Below are 6,305 nucleotides of genomic sequence, written 5' to 3' on the forward strand. Positions count from 1 at the left end.
GTCCTCCATAAAATGTGCTGCACACATCTGAATATTTGGGTTGAAGTGTTCTGGAACAGTGTTGTAAATACATCTTAACCACTGATTTCTAGTCGTGTCCGTTTTTGGAAGACCAAACAAAATAGTTTCGCTTTCACAACGAAACACAGCGTCACACGCGGTGGCCTAGAGTGAGCGGCGGCGGCCTAGATTGAGCAGAGGCCGGGTGCTAAAGTGAGGCGGCGGGCTTGAGAACGGCGCGGCCGGCAGATTCGACGAAGACGCATCCGGAGGGCTTGCGGCAACCACATGTGACGACCCCGGGCTGGACTCCGCTTTGTCCACGGTGTATGCCAATCCGGTGATCCACAGCGCAAAGTTGTTGTATTTCCTCAGCAACCAGCACAGATCAGCTCCAGGCATGACGAAGCAGATATTGTCCTCTTTTGGAAGGCCAAACAAAGTAGTTTGGCTTTCACAACGAAACACACAGCGCCTTCACGACATGGCGGCGGCGGCATCAACAATATTACAGTGAAAATATAAGTTACGCCTTCTTTCTTTGCGTGAACATTTGGGCGGCGTTATGGGTGCATAGTTTATATGCCCTAATCATGACAAGGTACAAATGCTTGTGGAAATCTGTTCATGGTTCAGATATTGCCCTTAAAGTTTGTTTTTGATACTGGCCAATATTATAAGCATGAAAATAACAACAAAATTCAAAAGGGAAAAGGTCTTAATTTGATTAAGAGGTGAGAACTCTAGTCAGTTCCTAATTTCAACTCCATACAAAATTAGGCCACTGCTATCTATTTTTTTAATAGGATTGTGCAATGCAAAGTAAGAACATGCAGTGATGAATCACAACACACAAAGGTTCTTCACATTCTCACTTTCTCTAAACACAACTGGAAAGTCCCTGTGCTCCATAGCTGTTAACCACAGGAGGAATATAGAAGATCTTTGGAGTATCAGGGAAAGAAAAAACAGACATGCTTTGCAGTTATGCTGCAATTATATGTGACAGAATCAACTCCAGACACTGATTAAAGCAACACTGTTCAGACTGAATGATCTAGACTTGTAGTAAGCCTGCTTGAGACCATATACAGCATTAAGCACATCCGAGTTAACTACATTTAATCTCGGCCAATGAGCACTCAAGTTATGACAGGTTAGGAAAAGGCACTAGAAGCAGCAGTTATGAAGGGAAGGACGCATTTGCAATGTTGCATTAGTCATACACATTTACACTGATCAACATTTACAGTTTTTTCTTCTCCAGAGTACCAGATAATGTGTAGTTCTTCAAAAAAGAAATATCAGAGAATGAATGTATTGCTTTTAAATGAATAGACAAACCACTCATATTAAAACAAATGGAGGAAATTTTAACATTGTCTGATTATTTACTCTTAAATGTGAACTTGCATTAGCTGGACTTTGATAAACGGTTTTACAGTTTTTCCCCATTCGAGTAGATAAGAGATGTATTTAAATGACTGGAACCAAGATGGCCACCGACTGACTTGCCTTTAAAAGGGACTTTTATTATTATTATTATTGTGTAAGGTGTGGTGAAGCCTGTCAGTGTGAGTAATCATCATTCTTCTTAAGAATTCAAGTGAAAACAAACTGTCAAAAACACCACTGCTGGGCTAGATTTTAAAAGTTTGTGGTTTGTACAGTTTCTTAGCAATGATATTGACTGTACTGCACACTTGGAAAAGAGGTTTAAAATGGAAAAATAATGCCTAATTGTCTATGCAACTATTGCCACTGGATCCAAAACACTTGAACCTCTAGTCCAATAGGCTAAGAAACTAGTTGGTGTACCATTGTAAAAGCATCATCCTGATGCCCAAAGGCCCAAAGCAGTGAAAAGAAACATCATCATTGATCATTATCATTAATTAATAGTTTACTTGCTGATACAGTACAGTACAATATGAAGAGCACATCTGAGATAATCTCCTGCAAAAATGAAAAAAGATGTCAATAACTTAAGTATGCGAGAACGTGCAATAAAAGAAGACAGAGCAGTTCATATGATTAAAAAATAGCTTCAAACTAAAAAAGAAGAGACTATTACTGTTACTAAAATAGAAATAGTCATTGCAACATGTTGGCAAAATGTAAATGAAAATAAAGCAAGTGCAATGTTTAGTCAACAGACCAAATGATATAAAAAATAGGTTAATAAAACAAGGTCAACTCACTCATGAAAATTCATAACTATTTTATTATTCATATGGATTCATACAATCTCATTCATACATTTCCATATGATCTACTACTACGATCTACGGCACACTTGCGGTTAGGTTTAGTGGTGGGTGTAAGAGTGGACCTTCATGCTTGCTTAATTTTTTTTTCAAATTAAAATTCATACGGATTTGCCACCAATTCACCAAAACATCATATATTTGCATTTTCTCATGAGATCAGGTTGAACAAGCCACATTCTTAAATATTTGTCCTGTTTAGCATTTACACAACAGCTTGAAAATAATGGTCATATAATGTTCTAAGGTTGTATTTTATGTACAAAATATTTTGAGAATTTTGAGACCAAAACATTCTTCAAAATATCTTCTTTGGTGTTCCACAGAAGAAAGATTATGTAGTAAATTATGAAGTAAATTATGACAGAATTTTCATTTTTGTGTGAACTATTCCTTTAACCATATTAATAGCACAGTACAATTAGATGTATAAACATATAACATATAAAACTGTAAAACACTCTGAATTTAAAATGAAACTTAAGCACTGAGGAGGCATTACTAGTGTGGTTGAGAAGCCATTGCAATGGTCAAAGATAGATAATGGAAAGAGCACTTATTGTGAATGTCCTACAAAAATAAATAAATAAACACTGGGACAAAAATATGAGACAAGTTCACATTTCGAAAATTCATAAACTGTTCTAAAGTTGTACTCATGAGAAAGGAAATGTGAAGAATTTTACCTTCTTGGAGCATAATAACACATAAGAAGACTGATGTATTTGTTGAGTTAGTAAGCAAAGGGTGTGACTTGCATATTTTAGCACCCGCAGGCTGCGTTTTGTGTTTCAAATCCTTGTGGTATTCCATAAATCTTTGTATGTGTGCGTTTGCGTATTTGTGTCTGTGTGTCAAAAGGCTTTAGGTAAGGTGAGGGTGTGCGGGAAATGTCTCAAGATGTAGTGTGACCTGAGGGCCAGGGAAAACTAAGAGGCTGTAATGGAGGTGCTCACGATAAGGAGATAATTGGAGTTATGTGTAGATGTGTAGAAACACTTCCCACACTCAAAGCTGGCATCAAAAGCATGAGAACTGACATCCTATCTGGCACCTGCATGTGCTTGCAGTGTTTGACTTTTGTTTGCGTTTCAATTTGTGTATTTCATTTTGTCAAGTAAGCAGCTTGTCTTAAGTCCATGTGTTTCTAAATGACTCCTACACCAGCCAGCTCACTTTTAAAGAATCCATTCCATAAGTGACTCTTTAAGGCTTATGAATCACTTCAGAGAACGCAGACAAACCTTATTTCTTTATTCAGGGAACAGTTAAAGGGATAGTTAATCCAACAATGAAAACTTTTGTCATCATGTATTCACTCTCAAGTTGTTCCAAACCTGTATGAGTTTCTTTCTTCTGTTGCACACAAAAGAAGATATTTTACAGAATGTTGGTAACCAAACAGCTGACGGTAGCCATTGACTTCCATAGTATTTTTTTTTTCCAATCAATAGCTAATGATGACAGAATTTTCATTTTTGGGTGAACGAAAACACTTCAAAATCACCAGGAAGTCATGAAACACCAATAACCCTAAATTCCTGAATCAAATGTGCTCCTTGAGTCTATTAAAAAGCATTTGTGGTGTTTTTCACAACAGATATGTCATGCTAAAAAGAACAGTATATTCTCCTGTGAGTAGAGTCTGTTGTTATGGACTTGTGTGCATATCTGTGGGGGGTCGAGTGAAACCCACAAACCACAACATTCCAGTTGCCACTGTGCGCTACTACGGTTTTCTATGACTAAAGACCCTCTAATTGGATATTTATGGAGGTTTTATGTGTCAGGATAATCCATCAAGGCTTTTAGATGTGAAAGTGACACTAGCAAGCAGCTCAAATGGTATGAAATCGCCCACTTGAAAACATTCAAAATATTTTTCCTCTCAATAGCACTCCAAAAATATCTGACAGTATGCTTTATGACTTACAATGCTTGTTTGTAAACATATAAAGATATATATCACCACTACAAACCCCTAAACCAGTGCAGGTTTCATTTTATGGACGTACATTCTTATTCACACTATACTGGGCTTTACTGATAAACAAGTGAATATGGAAGTAACATACTGCAAAGTAATTATCGTATCGTAGTGTAAAGAAAACTCTCGTGTGGAGTACTGTTCATAAGAGGTTTCCCACAAGTTTCCCACAATTGTTTTGGGACCCATATTGTTTATTAGCAACAATGATATATTATTAATAAAAACATTAAACTGTCAATCGGGGAAGTTTTATAAATTAAAATAATGTTAAAGGTGATATGTTACCATAGTGATTTTGATGCATAAACTTGATTGTTTAAAAGAAAGAAAACCCCATCTTCTAAAAATAATGAAAATACATATTGTGGTGTTGATAAACAATATAATTAAATTAAATTTTTTCAATTAATTAATTAATTTATTTATTCAATCATTCATTCCATAAAATGGAAGTTAATAGTAACAAAAACTGTTTTGTTACCAACTTTCTTCAAAATATTTTCTTTTGTGTTCCACAAGTCATACAGGTTTGGAGCAATGTGAGGCTGATTGTGAGAATATTTTCATTTTGCATATTAATTGCACAGAAACAACTGTCTTAAAAAATATGTGTATTTACAGACACATTTGAAATTATTTAAAGGAGACATAGTATGCCCCTTTTTACAATATGTAATATAAGTCTCTGGTGTCCCCAGAATGTGTCTGTGAAATTTCAGCTCAAAATACCCCACAGATCCTTTATTATATCATTTTGAAAATGCCTATTTTGAGTGGAAGTAGAAACACGCTGTTTTTCTGGCCTGTCTCTTTAAATGCAGATGAGCTGCTGCTCCCCACCCCCTTTTCCAGAATAGAGCTGCGCCATTACAGCTCGTACCGGCTAAAAACATCTGTTTTGTTTCTTATTATCATGTTTATCGCGCTGAAATCATGCGTTTTAAACAATATTAGTTTAAACTTCTGATATAAGGTTTTCTGAGTGCACACGTACAGAAAGCGGCTGTCACGGCATGTGAGTACTAAACTAAGTTCTCATTCACACACAAGTTTATGTTAAAAACACACGAGTTACAAAAACAGTCGGTTATGTCTGTGAAGGTAAACAGCTGGGAAATAAATTGCATGTTTATTTTGGATCTGTGTGGCAGCAGCAATATACAGTAAATAAATCATTAAATCCACTGCTCTCTTGTCTCCTCTGAGGCTGGGACTGTAAATAGTGTTTGTGCTTGTCTGTGCAGCCAAAAACAGAACAGTTAGCATGTTTTGCTCAAACTTTCGCCATGGCATTAGAGATGGTACACTGTTGTCGCTTGCGAAATCAAAATGATGGCGCTGTGGGTGAAAATTTACAGATTAAGGGGCGGTAATATTATAATGAGATCCCTTTGCGACGTCACTAGGGGAGCGAAATCAGACGTGCTCGTTTTTGCAGAGGCTTGCAGAAAAATGCTTACCAAAACAAAGTTACTGGGTTAATCTTTTTCACGTTTCCTTGGTTGGTAGATGCACCGGGGACCTGATTATAGCACTTAAAACCTGGAAAAGTCAGAGTTTCATGATATGTCACCTTTAATATAAGATTTAATGGAAAATTATTTAATGGAAGAATGGAAGAAAAATTAGAGATAGACATATAAAACTGTAAAACACTTGCGGAGGCAAAAGTGTGGTTGAGAAGCCATTGAAATGGTCAAAGACAGATCATGGACAGAGCACTGTGTGAATGTCCTGCATAAAGAAAACACTGGGACAAAGATATCAGACCAGTTCACAGTTCATTTCCACTAGCCTCTATGTTTTCATAAATAAACTGATAATTCTTGATGCTTAGCAGACATATTTTATGTGAGTGATTGTAAATGTGCATACACTGTGGCTGCAGTGGGTGATTAGAGTTGATCCTCATAAACAGTCTATGAAGGATTTAGTGTTTGGTCTTGTGCATTCCTGCAGCTCTAGCACACCTGATTCAATTCATCAGCTTGTTAGTAGTAGTAGTGTGTGTATGTGTGTGTGTGTGAGAGAGAGAGAGAGAGAGAGAG

Source organism: Sinocyclocheilus anshuiensis, unplaced genomic scaffold, assembly GCF_001515605.1.
Source record: "Sinocyclocheilus anshuiensis isolate Anshui unplaced genomic scaffold, SAMN03320099.WGS_v1.1 scaffold176, whole genome shotgun sequence".
NCBI classification, from domain to species: Eukaryota; Metazoa; Chordata; class Actinopteri; order Cypriniformes; family Cyprinidae; genus Sinocyclocheilus; species Sinocyclocheilus anshuiensis.